Genomic DNA, 20,833 nt, shown 5'->3' on the forward strand with positions numbered 1-20,833 from the left:
CCAGAAATTAATTTCAGGGGGAACTAATAGTAGCTGAAAATGTAATAGGTGAATGTTAATTGTTTAATCAATCTATGAAAATTCCTCTTAAAATGCTTGTACATCTATGAGATAAAATTCAAACATTATCAATACATCAATATTTTTTCTTGCCTTATAATAACCATTCGGGGTCTTTAAAGATTTCTGTGATCTCAAGATTTTTAATAGAAATATTGTCGGGATTGGGGACTAAAACAAATAGCAAATATGTTTAGTGCAGTGAAAACGTATTTTTTCATGGAAATTCAAGAAACTATAGCACATAATCAATATGTAAAACTTGGTGGATGTAAAGCCTCCATTTTACCTCCAAAAATCAATGGTTTTACTACATTGTGATAATGTTCACAGTAAATCCATCAAATATCCCCATGTGCCCTATTGACTCCAGAAATGGTGATTTACGGTGCTTACCACCACTCGTAAGGTTGTGGTAATGCTATGGGCCAAGTGGTAATAACAGTATATAAGTTTGGTGTTATATCTGAGGATTTACTGCCAAACTTGTGATGAAGCCCATTTACCCCTCACAACAACACACTGTGGGGCCGATTCATGGAACAAACGTGCGCGGAAAATCCATGCGCAAGCAGGCGCAAGGGAGCACAAGCGTGAGAAACGCAGCGCACGCGCACGCGTGCAATTCAAGAAAGACGCTGGGCGTGTTTCCCGCTGTCCGTGCGCCCAATCCAGCCATGATGCACGCAGGCATACATGGCGTGCGCTACGCGCACAGCAAAAGCGCACATAGCGCGGCGCACACAACCAAAGTGGACGGAACAGTGGGCGTAACAGGCGGAATGGGGAACAACGCGTGAAAAAGAAGGCGTAACTGGGGAAGTACTGCAGGGAACTACACGGAACGCCCACATGCACGCGAACAACCCGTATTCATGGATCCGAATACGGGAAACCCGCGCACGGCAAAAGACCCGCACAGGCGTCAACGCATCCGCCACACGAAGGCAGGCGGAAGCGTCCCCGCGCACAGTACAAAAGTGCGCGCAAACAACAAACACGTATATACAGCTACTATGAATGCCCCATTTGTCGCTGCACTGATCGTGGGACACCGCAGGAGGAGGAGAATAGCCAGGGCACGCATTTTCGCACCACGGACAAGCCTTTTTGGGATGCCTGACGACCAGGTCTATGGCAGGTATAGGTTTCCACCCCATATCATCCTAGACCTGGTCAGGGAGTGGGAAGATGACCTTACAGCCCCCACCCTTTGCTCCCAAGCATTGAGCCCCTTGGAGAAGCTGCTCAATGTCCTGCATTTTTTGGCCACTGGGTCATTTCAACAGACTACTGCCATAGTGGGGGGGGTCTCACAGGCCACGCAGTCACGCTGCCTACACCAGATACTGGCAATCATGACAGCGCGCCCCTCAGTCCGCAGGCACATATATATGCCCAGAACACCCGCAGAAAGGCAAGCCGTTGTCCTGGATTTTTTCAGGGTGGCACACTTCCCCAAAGTGCTCGGTGCCATAGATTGCACCCATGTGGCCCTACGTCCACCTAGGGCCACTGAGCACATCTACCGAAACTGCAAGCACTGGCATTCCATCAATGTACAGGTGGTATGCGATGCAAAGGGAATCATCACCTCTGTCTATGCAAACTACCCTGGCTCCACCCATGACAGTTTCATATACAGAATGTCCGCCCTGAGCCGGGCCCTGGAAGCTGGGCAGCATGGCGACACATGGCTCCTAGGTGAGTACAAATGCCCTTGCACATGCATGCAAGTCACACACAGACAAATACCCAAACCCTAATAATCTCAACTATTATCACCTCCACAGGGGTCAGTGCCTACCCTCTGAGCAACCACATGATGACGCCAATCCGGAACCCCACCACACCACCCCAGGTAAGATACAACGCCGCCCATATTGCAACCAGGGCCATAGTGGAGCGCACATTCGGAGTGCTCAAGTCACGTTTCCGCTCCCTTGACCACTCTGGCGGGCAACTACTCTATGCACCACCAGTAGTGTGCAGGATCATTGTGGCAGCATGTGTCCTGCACAATGTTGCAACACGGCAGGGCGTCCCGGTGGACATGGTGGTGCCCCCACATCCCCAACCACAGGCACAGGCGCTGCCCATGGGAGGCGACAGGGCACGTGGCGAGGAAGCCCGGACCCAGCTTGTGGCCACATTTTTCACCTAAACTCCCACCCCTGCGGAGTGCACACAGGCCTGGCACATACCAGGTGACAATCGATGATGACAAAGAGACAGTCAACTGTCACAACCCTACCACCCTGAGATAGTTGCCATGGAAGTGCCACATCGTCTGCATCCCTAGCTACTTAAACACAAGCTATCCTGTGTGACCAAAAGGCACACATATGACATATGACATTATATGGCCTTTACACAAGTATTTCAAGGTGCAATGAGGCAGGGAGGGGGGAACAAGGGAAGACAGACAACGGTACTATTAGGCCAGGTGTCATTTAGATTGTGCAAGTGCAGGGGTAGAGGGAAGGGAAAAGTGCAAGGGGAAGGGGAGGGGGGGAGTGCAGTACAGGGGAAGTAGACCAAAAAACGAATACATAGGTGTCATGATGCCTACCTCCAAGGAGCCAGGTCCGACCCAGCAACCCCAGAGGCAGGCAACATTCCCTCCAGGGAAGTGCCAGCGGGCCCAAGCTGGGGCCCTTTGGACCCCTGTCCTGGCGCCTTAGGCGCCAGGCTCATAAAGCTAGACATGTGTTCAAGTGTTTTAATGTGCCCTTACCTGATGCAGACCATGCTGCTACATCCAGGCCCTCATGAGGCCTGAATGGAACTACTTTACCTGTAGGACTACTTTCCACCTGGGTGTGGTCGGGGAAGGATACATACCTGATCGGTGGAAGGATACATACCTGGAACTTCTTCCAAAGCTATTTAAACCACGCCCGATCAGCAAATGACGCTTTGCGTTGTTCTGCTCCTCGCAGCTGGACGCTCACCGTGTCAGCTCCTGCTTCTGGACTTCAGCCACTCCTGTCAGTATCCCGGGTCACCTGCAAAGGAAGATAAGAGAGAATTGGAGAGAAAGAAGACCTTACCTGCTAAAGCTGCATCACAGAGACATCACACCGACGATCCTGAAAGGGAAGACATCATTTTAAAAGCATTTCGCTTTGATCGCTGCAGCGCTGCATTTCACTCACCTTTCCTGGGCGCCTCCATCTTCAGCAGCGATCATCCGGATCCGCACCCACTTCCCAGAGCCTAGAGAGAAAAAGACAAGAAAACAAGGTGAGAGAAGGAAGGGAATAGGAAAAGCTCAGTTTCCTTCTAAGACTTACCTGTTGGGTCATTCCCATTTCATTTCGGGTCCTGCCGCTTCCTGGCATTCCGGACCCCGGCCCCTATGGGGAAAAAAGACAAAGACATTGAATGAGCGAATGCAAAGACATTACCTGAACGCTCATCCAGAACTTACCTGTCATTACTGGAACTGCACGTTTCACTTCGGGTCGGCGCCATATCTCTGGCATTCCGGACCCCGGCCCCTATGGGGAAAAAAGACAAAGACATTGAATGAGCGAATGCAAAGACATTACCTGAACGCTCATCCAGAACTTACCTGTCATTACTGGAACTGCACGTTTTACTTCGGGTCAGCGCCATATCTCCGGCATTCCGAACCCCGGCCCCTAAGGGGAAAAAGACATAAGCATTAGCGCTTGCTGCAATAAGACAATGAACATTATTATTAAGCTTGAACTTTTGAACTTGCAACAGAACTCTTACAGCGCCTTACCTGAATAGTCAAGCTTATTTTGAACTCCCATCAAACCTCAATCCAGTGAAGTAACTGGGTTTCAACGCGCCCCTGCATCAGAAGCAGGATGGAGAACTCATCCTTCCAGACCCTAAGGGGAATATTCCTGCGAGCCAGAGAAGCCAGAGTAGAGGGGCCCCTTCCTGTCCATCTTCAGAGTCCTGCGCTTCACCATTGAAGAAGCATCAGCACTTGAAGCCAGACCTGCGCCTCCGTGGGAATCAGGTGAGCGTGATAATAGGTCGGCTGTTGGCAACTGCAAAGGTAAGTGCAGACAAGTGCTGGGAAGGGGGGGCTGTAGGGATAGAGAGACAGTCCCGCAGTGCAGGATTTGCCAGGGAGGCAGTGCAAGTGGAGAGTGGCTGGGCCAGGGACCGAGGTCGGTGAGAGTGGCCCAGTTGCAGATCCAGTGCAGTTCCAGTGAAGAATTCCGCAAGGGAGAGGCAGAGAGAAAGCAGAAGCAAAGAGGAAGGTCTTGAGGTGCTTCCCAAACCGGAGATGGTTCCCCTCAAATTCAAGTGAGGCAGGAAGGCTGTTCCAGAGGGAGAGGCCTGCCGCGGAGAGAGATCTACCCCCAGCTAGTTGCTCTGAGAAGTGGATGACCCTGACATGCACGGTGTGCATCACACACACCTGCAAAACAGGCCATGGCCATCAGTGTTATGTCACTCAAACCCTCCCAAACCATAACATGACATGGCAAGCAATACCCATACACCAACACAGTAACGATAAGGTACACATTGCCATGTCCAAAATGTACAGTGGCATCAGACAATGATGCCTGACCTGGAATCAGATGAAATGACAGACCAACAACCTCCCACCCAAAATAAGTCATTTCCAAATGCATTACAAGAGTTGTAAACGTAACATAACAATGAATGCCTGTCTACATGCACATTGTGCATTGCAAAATCAACACTGCAGCTTCTGTGTGCTGTGTCCTACTCCTGCAACAAACTGCTCAGCGCGCAGCACAGTGAACAGCCATTGTGTGTGATGCACACCCTGAGCATCACATCTAAGCGACAGACCACATCAAAAAGCAACTTAGGCATGTACAGGATCCATAATTGGTCACAGAACATGTGCTGCAGGGACACAGTGGCCACCAGAAGGCAAACAGTGTACACGTGGATATGCAAGGGTGGGAGTACATGTAGTGCATCAGAGTGCAAGTGTGTGGTTCTGCAAGGACATGCACTCCACATATGCATGTGCACTCAAGTGACCATCAGTGTTCTCTACACATCACATGTGAACATTCACCATGTGTACACCCCAGCATGTCAAACCACAACTATCCCCTCGCACCTGAAAGGTAAAGACAACACATGAACAGGCATTGATCAGCAGAACACAACATGTACATAGGATACCACCATTACAATGTCAGAGTTCCCATCACACTGCAGGGCAAGGCAACTATCAACAACAACCCCCCCCTCACAAATGACCATGACCCACTGAACAACTGCACCTGGGTCATGGAGCCTTCAAACCTCAATTCCACCTGGCCACAGGATCACCTTTACCCGTTGTCACCATCTCCCACCTTGTGTGTAAAAAGGTGCATGCACCCTCAGAATCCACACTAATTTCCAAAATCACAAAATCCAAGCCATAAAAACGAACCAGAACACCCTCCAGTAGATGACTTGACGTAGCAGTACCTCACAAAGGCCAAGTACTACCACAATGATGCAACAACCAAGGTAGCACAGTAAAACAATGTCACAACAGGATGTGAACCATGTGTGGTACATGACATAGGATGATGCACCATGAACGGATGTGTACTGTCACAGGTCCCGTGTACAGGCGCGGGAGTGTCACAAAACAACCACCCCCACTGTGTCCCGGGTGCCTGCAAGGTCAAACTCACACAGGCCCCTGAGACCCTGGTGGGGAAGGAGGTTCAGGGATATGCAGTCGGGACAGGTGTTGACACACTGGATAACTGGAATGAGTGGCAGGAGAGGGGAGGAGGAATGACACATGAAAGTAGGGAATGCACGAAAATGTACTACCTGCATGAACACATACACAATCCAAACAAACTTGGACATCATTGTCATGGCCTCCTGTAGTCCAGGCTTAGGAGTGGTACGAACCAACCACCCCCTCTAGGGTTTTGGCGCCTGCAAGTTCGGGGCTTACACAGGCATCCGTAACCCCAGCGGGGAAAGAGGGTTAGGGAACGTTGCTTGGATAGCTACGGGAAGCAGGAACACCGGGTAGAGGGTACAGGGTTCAAAATTGCATAGGATTCCGGGTGATTAGGGGGAAAAACATACCAAGTTGAATCACACATACATCCATGCATTAGTGCACCCCCCAGCAAGCCTATGCAGAGCAGTTTGAAAGAAAAACAACAAGACACTTAGCTCTGGTTTTGAGTGCTGGCCTCCTGCCTGCACACTCTCAGGTCCGGTTACAGGAGCACTGCAATGCTGCAAAGAGAGCCACAGTCAACAACCTGTATGTGCCAATTACACAAAAACACAACACCAAACATGCCACATAGCAACAAACTACTCTACAAACAGACAATCTGGTGTAGATGCTTCATACCCATAGATAACATTACCCCTGTGACGGGTCATACACAGTCAATGCAGTAAGTCAGCCGCCGATGGGTGCGTGGCAAATGGAACACCAATGTGTCACAATTCACACAACATGCAATGTTCCCTGGGTAAGCAGACAGACCCATATAGCAAGCCATGACTTCTGAGCAAGTTGCGTACCACCATGACCGAAACAAATTTGGCAGTGCATTTATCATAAAGTACATGGAAATGATATGCACTGCACCCGAGTATGTCCCTTGCTGTATGTCCCTGTGAGCTGCCCCTTTCCATGTCTCGGAAGGCTACATGGTTGATACAAGTGCCTCAATGGACCTTGGTGTACCGGAGGGTATGTGCCACTGCCCCTGCACGTGTCCCAGACAACCTTACAATCAATAGCCATCAGTCCACCAACACATCTGAGCTGCATTGTGTGCTTCAACACCAATATTCATCCAAGCTCACCCACAGTGCTGTGACTAAGCCTGCATGTGCAACTCGCCTGGTGCAAGCTTTGCTGTGTTGTGGCCCCCCTGTGCTGCTCACCTTGCCTGGAGTTCCTTGGAACACGTCAGCAGTTCTAGGATGTAGGTCTGCAATCCCTGTGCCTCTGCTTGTGCACACATGTGCATGTGGGCACCAACAAACGTGTCCAAAATTCCGTCGTCCAATGGGCCATGTCTGCTGGCAAAGGTGCTCTGGAGGCTCATCCCCATGCAGAAAGGGCATGAAACACATGATTAATGCTTCAAAGTCATCTGTGTGTGTCTCTTCAGGAATCTCATTACTTGACCATGTCAGAGAGTCACATCATAAATCACACCATCAGTCCGTCTTTCACATCCAAAGTGTGGAACACTATCTACAGCATGAATTGCAACAAGCACGTGTACAGTAAAGATAAGAAACATACTACACAATGCATAGCAATTAATGTACACATTAATCATGAAACACCCCATCTAGCAAAAGCTGAACAGTGGACAATAACACCAAAATCATCCCCACTAGGGGTGTAAACACAAGTCACACAGCACCAGACATGCCACAGATATGACAGTCCAAAGCCCTTGTGTAAAAGTTTGTGACACCGAACCATCCTTGCGAGCCCATGGATAAGGGAGGCAGGAGTGGCATATGTGAGTCAAGGACCCCAAGCAGCAAACACATACACAAGACAAGCCTGAAGGACCCAGCTGGAACAGACAGTGGATGCCTTCAAAAGCCACAAAGCACCGCCCCATCACATGAAAGCACAATAGACAAGCAATTTTAAACTAAATCAACTATTAACTAATTACACTAACTATGGAAAACCTACATTACCTAATTAAACTAACTATCAAACAGAAACTTAACTAACTAAACTAAAAGAAAAATCAAAAATGGCCACATACGACCCGGGGGGGAGGGGAGGCACCCAGGATGGGCGAGGTACAGGGTGCTGCTCAACATCCACATGCGATGATGCTGAGCCAAAAAAAAAACCTCCATGGGCTCAACGCCTGCACAGCACGACCTATGTGGGAGATAGGTGGTCGTCCGAGTCTGGCTCATCCTGTAAAGGAGGACGTGGCACAGTAGCCTGGCCACGCCTAGCCACAGCTTGCCCCTCGTCAGCAGCAAGTCTGTCGGACGGGTGAGCCTGGTTCTGTGTGGCGATGTGACGTAGGTCTGCATGCAGAACCTCACTTGATACACGTGCTTCCTCTTGCAAGGTAGCACGTGTAACACAGAGTTCCTCCTGCAAGGCCTGGCTGGACAACCACTGCACCTCCCGGCAAGCCTGTAGCTCATCTGAGATGGTACGCTCAAGCTGTGCAAACCTCTCCTCTGCCTGCTGCCTCTGGGACATCATAAGGACACCCAGAGTGGATCTGAGGGAAGCATACTCCTCCCTCAGGGCATCCATGTGCGCCTCTGCGTGAGCAGCAATTGCTTGACGCAGAGACGACATTTCAGCCTGGCGTGCCCTGTCTGAGGCCCCCATGCCCAGCCTGAGCGAGCGGGCCGTGGACCGTGCCGCCTGCTGCTGGAGAAGCACCTGCCTAGCAGGGGGGAGCACAGATCGGGCCTGTTAGGCGGAAACCTGTGCAGTTCCCTCTGGGACCACTGCAAAAGATTTAGGACTACAGGTGTTGCGATGAACCCACTTGGTAGCAGTCTGTACCACACAGATTCAATTGGTAGCTGTGGCTGAGCAGTCAGACTTCTCTCAAGAAAAGTTGGTCAGTATAGGGAGCATACAAGATAGGGTAATTCTCTGCAGCAAAACGAGTAAACATGCAACCAGGCTTTAGTATAAAGATAGTAAGTTATTTATTGATAACAGCACGTCTATGAAAAATACTAAAGCGGAACACGGCAAATAATTCAAAATACAATTACTCTGCAGAATGGAATAAGCTCAATCCCCCGAAACACACTATCGACAACTCTAGGTTCTACGGCACCACTTATTTTCAGACAGAGGTGTATACCTCAACCCAGATGACACTCGAATATTTAGTGAGGAAGGGAGAGAAGAGAAAGGCAGGTAACGAAGTCAACACGGTTCGCACTGAAGCGGGAAAAAATGCACGGCAAGAAAGCATTAATCACACTAGATCATACAGTTCGGCGGCCAGGCCCACTCGGTGAGAGGCAAGGCACGATGTCCTGGAAAGTCTCTACGGGTGATGCATTCAAGTCTCGTTTAGCAAATTGGTTAGCGACAGGTGGACCCAGTTCAGAACAAAGAGTGAATAAAGCTTGGAGGCGACCCAACGGAACGGAGAGGACTCAGATACCTCACACGAACCGATCGAAAAGGGAAGCCAGGCGGTTACGGTACCTTGTTGTGGAAGACAGCTCCGACGGGGGCAGTTGTTCCTGGTGGTGGATGCACGATGGGTCTTGGCCAAGAGAAGAGATGTTCTCGTCGTCGAAGAGAAGATGTCCGGTGCACCACCAGGGAAGAAACCAGCCGCGGAGTGCTTCGTCACAAGGCACCACCTTTCGATCACGGTGCAGGAGTAGTGGCTATCCGGTTGCCGGGTGCTCTGCACGGGCAATTCGACCACTGCGTCCTGGGCGATCAAAAAGCACAAAGAAGAAGAAGACTGGTTGTTCCCACCAGCCAGGGAAAGAGCCTCTCCGGCAGGGAGATCTCTTCTGTCGTCGGGAGATTGTGAGACGATTCCGCAGGGCTCCACCGGAGGTGTCGTCGTGCAGGTCGAGTCAACGTTACCCTCGTCGGATTCTTTAGGTCCAGTGGCGACTTCCTGAAGATCCAGTCCCAAAGGCCCTGCTTTTATGCAGACGTCCCCCATTCATTCAGCCTAGCTTGTCAATCAACACATGCTAAGTGGTGAGCGGGAAGGCTCACCACCTGGGCCAATCACTTCAGAGTGCGACCTGAGTTGGCAAGGCAACTCGGTCCAGGGTGTCTAAACCCCCTCCCACACCCCTGAGGTAACCCAGACAGAATGGCGCCACCTTCGCGGGTCTCTGTCCAGAGGCCCGCCAAAAGTGGAACAAAGGGCTCAACCTTTGGTTTAGGAGTCACAGAGAAAAACACAGACGCCATTTTACAACCCGAGTTCTGGCAGAAAATACCACTCGATAAACCCATTTAAGATAAGTAGATCGGTGGTACGTTGAAGATTAACGAAAAACAGTATCAATCCTCAACAATGGGACGACTCCCATAGGGTTATGCTCGGGGTCGAACATAACAAGTAGTTTCCACTGCCACCAGCCAAAACTCGACGAGGAGGGACGGGACAGTGCCCCCTCGAGTAACAGATCCAGGAGTAATCGTATTACCCCTACTAGCACGTCCACAATAAGATGGTTGGTACTAGTTCTGTTAGTAAATTTAGGTCTAGTAAAGCCAATGGTGACTTTACATGCCCGGGGAGACAGTAGTCAGTCCCCGGGTATGGAGTCTATGGTGGGGGGACCCGCTAGGGCGCCCCCGTGTCACGACACGTAGGGTGCAGAGTGACACACATAGAAAAACTTATGAGACCCTATGGAGTAAAAGACCCCATAGCCCATCGAGCACATTGACATCTCAAAGGAATTACACACATACATGTCCAAGAGTGAGAGGAAAAGGGTCACACTCTTGGCAGGATGGGAAAAACAAACTCCAGAAATCCAGCAAAGCTGCTGGGGGACTCACTAGGTTAGGAAATTCAGCCTAAACAGAGAATTCTCCCTAACACTCGCCCCCCCCAGACTAAGGGACAGGAGGATTTAATCCACTCCTGGATGAATCTCATACCTCTAGTCGATGATATACATCCTAGAGAGACCATCAGCATTTTGGTGGTGACATCCTGACCTGTGCTCAATGGTGAAATCGAACCCTTGCAGGCAGATCGACCATCTCAGTAGTTTTGGGTTTTCCCCTTTCATTTGCATTAACCATCTCAAGGGTTGGTGGTCCGTCTGAATAACAAAAGTAGAACCATACAAGTACGGCCTAAACTTCTTCAGAGCCCACACGATGGCAAAGCATTCTCTTTCGATTGTTGCCCACCTTGTTTCAGGATCCTTCAGCTTGCGGCTGATGTAGCAAACGGGGTGCTCCCTACCTTTCCCATCCAGTTGACTGAGTACGGCACCTATCCCTACATTGGAAGCGTCTGTCTGCACAATGAAGTGTTGGCGGTAATCAGGAGCTCTGAGTACTGGGGTTTGGCAAAGAGCCTTTTTCAGGTTTTCAAAAGCCTGATTGCACTCCTCGTTCCATTTAACCTTTTTAGGGAATTTGGGCGAGGAGATGACATTCAGTGGAGAAGCTATGGTCCCATAGTTCTCTATGAAATTCCTGTAATACCCGGTGACTCCTAGGAAGGCTCTCACCTGAGTCTGAGTAGTCGGTGTTGTCCAATTTTGCACAGCTTCAATCTTACTGAGCAAAGGCCTTATTTCGCCACCGCCTACCTCATGCCCAAGGTAGACTACCTTACTCTGTCCAATTTGGCATTTACTCGCCTTTATGGTCAGATTGGCTCGTCTAAGAGCCTGCAAAACATCTCTCAGGTGGGTTACATGTTCGTCCCAGGAATTGCTGAACACTGCTATGTCATCCAAGTATGCCATGCAGAAGTCCTCCATCCCGGTTAGAACTTGGTTTACCATCCGTTGAAACGTAGCAGGTGCATTTTTTAGTCCGAAAGGCATTACCGTAAATTGGTATAAACCAACGGGGGTAGAAAATGCAGTTTTCTCCTTGGCATGGTTGGTCAGGGCTATTTGCCAATAGCCTGACGTCAAGTCAAATGTGCTGAGGAACTTGGCGGCGCCAAGTTTATCCACCAACTCATCTGTTCTTGGCAAAGGGTGGGCATCAGTCGTGGTGACTGCGTTAAGAGCTCTATAATCCACGCAGAATCTAAGTTCTTTAGATCCGGCCTTTGGTACTAACACAACTGGGCTAGACCATGGACTAGTAGAGGGCTCTATTACCCCGAGCTCAAGCATCTTGCTGACCTCACCTTTGATGTGGGTTCTTACGTTTTCTGACATGCGATATCCTCTGCTTTTGACAGGCAGACAGTCACCAGTGAGTATCTCGTGCTGGCCCCAAGGGGTCAAGCCTGGTGAGAGCGAGAACAGAGAGGCAAACTGATTCAACATAGACTTGCACTCTTCTTGTTGCTCGGGTGTCAGATTGGAGGAGAGATTTACTCCTTCAATGTTTTCATCTGAAGGTAAGCCTCTGAGGAGATCCGGAAGAGCTTCACTCTCTTCTTCTTCCTCGGCCGATGCTAGAAGCAACGCTCCTACATCAGGTCGTGAGACATACGCTTTAAGTCGGTTGGTGTGAAAGACTGTCGGAGCCTCCTTGGGGTTACCCAAGTCCACCAGATAGTTCACCTCGCCGAGCTTACCCACTACTCGGTAGGCTCCCATCCATTTATCTTGCAAGGCCCTCTGCCTTGTGGGGATCATAACAAGAACAAGCTGGTTTTGAGCGAACTCAACCATGTTAGCCTTTTGATCGTGCCAGTGCTTGACCAATGCTTGTCCAGCTTTCAAGTTATCGCTTGCTTCTGTCATCAGGTGCGACATTCTCCTCCGGAGACCTATCACGTAGTCAGTCACTCTGACTGGCTTGGGGGAAGGAGCACTCTCCAACCCCTCCTTAATCAGGGCCAACGGACCTCTGACGGGATGACCATAGAGTAGTTCGAAGGGAGAGTAGCCTACTCCCTCCTGAGGGACTTCTCTATAAGCAAAAAGAAGGCATGGCAATAGAAGGTCCCACTTACGCTTAAGGGGTTCTTCTAGAGCACCTATCATGCTCTTCATGGTTCGGTTGAACCGTTCTACCAACCCATTGGTTTGTGGGTGGTAAGCCGTTGAGAACTTGTAAGTTACTCCGCAGGTTTTCCACATGGCTTTCATGTAGTGGGACATAAAATTTGACCCCCTGTCAGAGATAACTTCCTTAGGAAATCCGACCCTAGTAAAAATACCAAGGAGGGCCTTAGCCACAGCCGGAGCTGTAACAGTCCTCATAGGAATTGCCTCAGGATACCTAGTAGCATGGTCTACTACAACAAGTATAAACCTGTTGCCTGAGGAGGTTGGAGGATCAAGGGGACCAACGATATCAATCCCTACTCTCTCAAATGGGACTCCCACAACGGGAAGAGGCACTAACGGTGCCACATTCTTGGACCCAACCTTACCAGAGATTTGGCAGGTATGGCAGCTTCTGCAGTGTTTTTCTACTTCGGCCCCCATTTTTGGCCAATAGAAGTAGAGTGAGAGCCTTTCCTTAGTCTTCTTGAAACTCAAGTGACCAGCCAAAGGAATCTCGTGGGCTAACTGCAAGAACTGTGGTCTGTTCTCTTGGGGTACTACCAGGCGTTTGTAGTCTCCAGGTGCAGACTCGGTTGGTTCACTATAGAAGAGGCCATCTTCCCAGTGCAACCTATGTTTCCCAGGCTCTTGCCCTTCAGCCTGAGTTTTTGCCTGACGGCGAAGACCTTCCAGAGTTGGACATTCTCTCTGTCCCTTACTGAAGTCTGCCCTGCTGGGTCCACCTTCTGCCAGTAACGACTGCAGCTCAGGATGGTCAACAGGATCCAGATCTCCAAGGAGTTCCTGGCCTTCCATTAGCTCTTCTTCAGAGTCTAATTCTACCATACAGGGTTGTACTTCCCCCTCAGCCGCAGCTGGAGGTGGAATTACGGGTGTGACGTTGGACAACCGCGGGGAAATCCGTGTCGGCTGCATCGGAATGTGGGCTGTTGGTTTCGGTTTGGAAGTCTTAGGTTTCCCTTTTACTTCTGTGTTCCTAGAGACAGCGGCCGCCATTTCCAATGGAGCAGGAGTGATTTCTTTCTTCATCATCTCCCCGAGAGTACCGCGCAGGGTCCTCTCTCTTGCAGGTCTGGTTAGCTCCTGTAACCGTTTACTAGGAGGTCTGGGAGTATGCGATACAACTCCGAGAGTTTTCAAATCGTTACCCAACAGTACGCGTCCTGGTACCTCATTCTGTATGCTGACAGGTATCTTTACAGTCATGTCGTTACACTGGATGAGAACTGGTAATTGGGGAAGCATCTGCACAGGCCCTCCAGCTAACTTGGTGAGGCGTTTGGGTGCCTTAGCAACATCCTCAGCCTGAAAAAACGATTTATCCACCACAGTTATGCTGGCCCCAGTGTCCCTAATGGCAGGCGTCTCCTGACCATTCACCTGGACACTGTCCTTATAATACTCTTTAGTATTATCGGGGATAGAATTATAGACATCTAAATTCTGTTGTTCCCACAACCCCAGAGATACTAAAGAAACGCTGGCTGAGACTCCAATGGGTTCGTCAGCCAGCAGTAGAAAGTTTCCACTTGTCATTTGGACTTCCTCCTCTGGAGCGAAGGCTAAGGAGACAAGCTGGACCCCTGAAGGTTTACCCTTACATCTGGGATCTCCTTTCACGTGATCAGTCGAGCCACAAACAAAGCATTTCCCGAATGCATTCTGGAATGGTGGCTTGTTCTGACCTCCTTCCGGTTTGGCACCAGAAGACACACTATTCTGCTGTGGTTTTCCCGGTGGCTTACCCTTCTGGTTTTGTTTGGGGCCCTCTTTGGAATGTGAGTTATTCGAATTCTCTTTTGAGTCTTTTTTAGGCTGTTTTCCCTCGTCCTTTTTCTGAGTTGCCCCAGAATCCTTGTGAGTAGCCCTGTTGGCAACCCACAAGTCAGCAGCCTTAGCTAGAGCCCTGGAATCTAATTCCTTCGAATCAGCCAAGTGCTGTCTGAGCTCAGGAGAACAGGCATCGTAAATCGACTCCAACATAAAAAGATTTTGCATACCCTCGTAAGTGTCAACTTTGTAACCCTTAATCCATCCCTCTAAGTTTTTCAACCCTTCACTCACCCAGGTAGCCCAAGGGGTACCATCATGCTTTTTGAGGGTTCTAAACCTCTTAAGATACTGGGAAGGGGTCTTCCCGAATCTAGCTATCAAAGCTAGTTTCACACTTTCGTAATCCGTCTTATCCACCTCCCCCAATTCCATTACCACATCAGTCGCAACAGGAGGAAGCCTAGAGAACAACCAGGGAAGCAACGCATTCCCGGTGATGTCCTGGAGCCCATGATTGTATGCAAACAGTTTCAACCAATCCAACACATCCAATCTCGGTTCGTACATACCCACTAATTCCTTCGGCATCCGGGGTCTTTTGGGACTGGAGCTCCTAGATGAACCAGAGGAGAGAGAAGCATTTTCCATAGACAACTTTTTCATTTGTAACTCATGATTAAGCTCTATTTCCCTGAGTCTTAACTCAGCTTGTTTCTGCTCAGCCTGGGCATTCATTCGTCTGAACTCGAGCTCTTGGTTTCGTTCAGCTTGAGCCAAGAACCCTTTATATTCTAATTCGAGCTTCATTTTTTCAAGTTCAAAATAAGCAGAATTACTCGTGGGACCTGGTATTGGCCCCGTAGGCACAGTTGGTAAGGCAGGTAGAGGAACAGGTGAGACAGTTTCGTTAGCCTCGCCGTCCTCGTCAGCCTCTTCATCGCTATCATCAGAATTACGATTCAGATCAACACCATTACTGTTATCTACAGTTGCTGGAGAGTTTGGTTCCTCTGAACCAGTACCCAGACTTTGGTTCGCCAGCAATCTCTCTATCAGTTCTAACTTCTTGCCTTTTACAGGAAGATTCTCTTGTCTACAGAGAGCTCGCAGACTCTCAGTATTTTTATCCGACAAAGACTCTTGGCTGTAAATTTCCATTGTAGACATGTTTTTTGAAAGTTGCTTTTGTAACGTTTTGTGGTTAGTCGTTCTACAGCGTCAAAAAACACTCTAAACTGTATACTCGATACTAATCCCACTGCTGCCACCAGTGTTAGGCGGAAACCTGTGCAGTTCCCTCTGGGACCACTGCAAAAGATTTAGGACTACAGGTGTTGCGATGAACCCACTTGGTAGCAGTCTGTACCACACAGATTCAATTGGTAGCTGTGGCTGAGCAGTCAGACTTCTCTCAAGAAAAGTTGGTCAGTATAGGGAGCATACAAGATAGGGTAATTCTCTGCAGCAAAACGAGTAAACACGCAACCAGGCTTTAGTATAAAGATAGTAAGTTATTTATTGATAACAGCACGTCTATGAAAAATACTAAAGCGGAACACGGCAAATAATTCAAAATACAATTACTCTGCAGAATGGAATAAGCTCAATCCCCCGAAACACACTATCGACAACTCTAGGTTCTACAGCACCACTTATTTTCAGACAGAGGTGTATACCTCAACCCAGATGACACTCGAATATTTAGTGAGGAAGGGAGAGAAGAGAAAGGCAGGTAACGAAGTCAACACGGTTCGCACTGAAGCGGGAAAAAATGCACGGCAAGAAAGCATTAATCACACTAGATCATACAGTTCTGCGGCCAGGCCCACTCGGTGAGAGGCAAGGCACGATGTCCTGGAAAGTCTCTACGGGTGATGCATTCAAGTCTCGTTTAGCAAATTGGTTAGCGACAGGTGGACCCAGTTCAGAACAAAGAGTGAATAAAGCTTGGAGGCGACCCAACGGAACGGAGAGGACTCAGATACCTCACACGAACCGATCGAAAAGGGAAGCCAGGCGGTTACGGTACCTTGTTGTGGAAGACAGCTCCGACGGGGGCAGTTGTTCCTGGTGGTGGATGCACGATGGGTCTTGGCCAAGAGAAGAGATGTTCTCGTCGTCGAAGAGAAGATGTCCGGTGCACCACCAGGGAAGAAACCAGCCGCGGAGTGCTTCGTCACAAGGCACCACCTTTCGATCACGGTGCAGGAGTAGTGGCTATCCGGTTGCCGGGTGCTCTGCACGGGCAATTCGACCACTGCGTCCTGGGCGATCAAAAAGCACAAAGAAGAAGAAGACTGGTTGTTCCCACCAGCCAGGGAAAGAGCCTCTCCGGCAGGGAGATCTCTTCTGTCGTCGGGAGATTGCGAGACGATTCCGCAGGGCTCCACCGGAGGTGTCGTCGTGCAGGTCGAGTCAACGTTACCCTCGTCGGATTCTTTAGGTCCAGTGGCGACTTCCTGAAGATCCAGTCCCAAAGGCCCTGCTTTTATGCAGACGTCCCCCATTCATTCAGCCTAGCTTGTCAATCAACACATGCTAAGTGGTGAGCGGGAAGGCTCACCACCTGGGCCAATCACTTCAGAGTGCGACCTGAGTTGGCAAGGCAACTCGGTCCAGGGTGTCTAAACCCCCTCCCACACCCCTGAGGTAACCCAGACAGAATGGCGCCACCTTCGCGGGTCTCTGTCCAGAGGCCCGCCAAAAGTGGAACAAAGGGCTCAACCTTTGGTTTAGGAGTCACAGAGAAAAACACAGACGCCATTTTACAACCCGAGTTCTGGCAGAAAATACCACTCGATAAACCCATTTAAGATAAGTAGATCGGTGGTACGTTGAAGATTAACGAAAAACAGTATCAATCCTCAACAATGGGACGACTCCCATAGGGTTATGCTCGGGGTCGAACATAACAAGTAGTTTCCACTGCCACCAGCCAAAACTCGACGAGGAGGGACGGGACAGTGCCCCCTCGAGTAACAGATCCAGGAGTAATCGTATTACCCCTACTAGCACGTCCACAATAAGATGGTTGGTACTAGTTCTGTTAGTAAATTTAGGTCTAGTAAAGCCAATGGTGACTTTACATGCCCGGGGAGACAGTAGTCAGTCCCCGGGTATGGAGTCTATGGTGGGGGGACCCGCTAGGGCGCCCCCGTGTCACGACACGTAGGGTGCAGAGTGACACACATAGAAAAACTTATGAGACCCTATGGAGTAAAAGACCCCATAGCCCATCGAGCACATTGACATCTCAAAGGAATTACACACATACATGTCCAAGAGTGAGAGGAAAAGGGTCACACTCTTGGCAGGATGGGAAAAACAAACTCCAGAAATCCAGCAAAGCTGCTGGGGGACTCACTAGGTTAGGAAATTCAGCCTAAACAGAGAATTCTCCCTAACAGGGCCACACGCTCCATGCTCTCAGCGATGTTCTCCATTGCTGCCCCCTGCCGTTCTGAATTGGCAGTCATGTCTTGCTCCCACTCAGTATTCTGCGGTTGCGCGCGGCAACCGCGTTGCTGGGCTTGACCCCTGCGGGACCCAAGGACCGGGGGTCCTCGCTGTGTTGGCACCGCCCGCGGCTGCACGACTACATGCCCCCGTCGACGTGATGTCCCAGGCACATCAGTGACTGGTGTGGAGGGTGACCCTGCATCCCGATCCACCACGGGCGGAGGAACCAAGACTGTCTGATCCCTCAGTGCAGGGGTCGCAGACAGAGGAGTGTCCACATCAGAATCACTCACCCCTGACACATGGACTTGATGCTCATCCAACTCAACATGGACGTCAGAGTCGTCATCAAGGCTGGACTCATAGGCAGCCATAGACAAGATGGACTGTAGCACTTGGGGGTTTTCATGGCCTACCACCCCACGACCCCCACTAGTGCCAGGTTGATGTAGTGGTAACAACCCTCTGTCTGGCATGACAACACCATCCTCCGCCTCCATTGCATCATCACCTGAAAAATAGAGAGAAAAAAGGTCACTGCACATGTCAGAAGCACACAACACACACACACAGCGACAGCAAACGCATCAGGCAGACATGTGACACTCAACATATAACCTGGCATGCATGCTGGGTCATCTTTGAATAGCTTCTGTGATCAGACCTGTTGAAAGGTGGCAGTTTCGATGGAAGTGGGTCTATGCAGTGCAGAAAATGTGTACGCCACTCACTACCTACATGTACAAGGAATCCATGGTCTGTGCCAGGAAATGTGAAGGCAGTGCAATGTCAAATTCAGACATCACGTGCATTGTGCATTCAATGTGTACCATATCTAGAAGCCAAGCACCCCTCCACCCCAGTACCAAAGCAGGGATGCCTAGCATGGTATCAAAAGGCTGACCATACACCTGTGTATTGACAGGCAGTGTTGACTGGCATCAACAGCTTAATGTGATTCAAGTGACAACACTGCAAATGATGCTGTGACAGTAAGCAGGACACATGATGAAAACTCTGGATTCCGCCCATGTGTGAAGAAGACACAACAACAGTTGGACAGAGTCATTGGCCATTGAACAGGCTGAGGCCTGTGAGCCACACAGATTGTCAGACCCTAAACATGTGTGCAACGCAGGACTGAGCCACAGTTGACATGGGAAGGCTGATGAGATGGTAGGCAATGTATGTAACCAAGGACTTGTATTACAGTGATCATCCAGTCAAGGACACATAGGGGCATGCGTACAATGCACATGGAGCATGAATGGGCACTCATGTCCCTGCGGGACATCTGACCTATGCACAGTACAAGTGAGATACCCTGCATCAAGTACTAAGGCTGTACCACACGGCATATGTTTGGCAGATTCTACGCTGGAAGTTAGCATCTACACAGGACGCATGAACAAGAAAGTACACATTGGCAAGATTGAAGAACACCAGTGCAAAGGTGGAACTGGGGTGCAGAGTGGCGGAGGAGGGGCAAGGGAGCATGCCTACATGGAGTCCCCGCATGCAGGCAGAGGAGACATGCATGACGGAAGCATTGCATTACTTACACATCAGAACCATGTACACGTCACATGTAGCGGCAATCATGCACAACACATCCCACAAGTGAAACACACACGTCCTCAACAAACACGCATCAACACTCACTGGACTGCGCATCAAAGTCCAGCATCTCTCCCACTCCTTCGACCAATTCAGGTGGTATGAACTCCGCAACGAGAGCCTCATGCGGAGTGAGCTCTTCCTCCTCTGGTGCAGGCCCACCGCCAGTCACCAGAGTCAAGTTGTAATTAGAGGCACGCTTAGCCTTAGTGCTGCGTTTGATGTCATTCCAACGCTTTTTGCACTCTTGCGCCGTGCGCACCTCATGGCCGAATGAACTGACATGTTCCGCAACATGCTTCCAGTAGGTGTCACGTTGGGCAGCCGTAGTCTGACTATTGGCACCCACTAGCATGTCACGGCTGTGGCCCCGCACGTAGTCCACGAGGAAGTCCAGTTTCTGCTTACAGAAAGGCTTCTTCCTTGACGTGCAGGAGGTTGTGGCTGTGTGTGGGGTCCCAGACTGTGCTGCAGGTGCAACCTTCCTCCTCTTGGACTGTGGCGCAGACCCTGGCTGGCTAATGCCACCCTGACCAGTATGGCCAGTGTGTTCGGTGGATTGAGCCAAGGGAGTGGCAGGTGGAGGGTTGACCAAAGGCCTGACTTGTGTCAGTGGCAGCTGGGTGCCCACTAATGGACCCTGCGCAGCAACATCAGCTGTGGCAGGGTCATTGACCGCAACGGTCCTGGTTGGCAGACTCACAAACGGGGTGCTGTTCGGTGCATCTGCCCCTGCACTTGCCAACACCCGGCTGTTCGGGGCAGCAGATGACATGACTGCCCCAGGGACACGTGTCTTGGTCTGAACAGCCCGGCCTGCCCCTATGGTTTCCCCCCGGTCCTATTGGAGATCTACCAAGGGCTCTTCAAGTGCCAACGCAGCCTGCGCTGACAGACCCCGAGCCTGGGTGGCGGTGTCCACAGCTGCATCTGCAGCTACCACTACCCTTGGGCCCGTGGCAGTCAATGGAACGGACTGCCGGGTCACACGGGTGCCAGTGCCAGATGCAGGAGCTGCATCCCCTGGAACTACAGGGGGTGGTGGCATGACTGCAACGACACATGGCACAACATTGTGCCCAAGTGGCGCACCCCTGCCTCTTCCCCCTCTGTGGCCGCCCTGGACACCCTGGAGTCCCCCTACTCCCTGGTCACCACGGCCACGTCCCCGACCACGCCCGCCATGAGGAGGACGCCCAGCTGAGGCGCCCCTCACCTTTGGTGGCCTCCCAACCATGGCACAGATGTA

The sequence above is a fragment of the Ambystoma mexicanum genome, chromosome 11, assembly GCF_040938575.1.
Source record: "Ambystoma mexicanum isolate Mex_15411 chromosome 11, UKY_AmexF1_1, whole genome shotgun sequence".
Taxonomy (NCBI): domain Eukaryota; kingdom Metazoa; phylum Chordata; class Amphibia; order Caudata; family Ambystomatidae; genus Ambystoma; species Ambystoma mexicanum.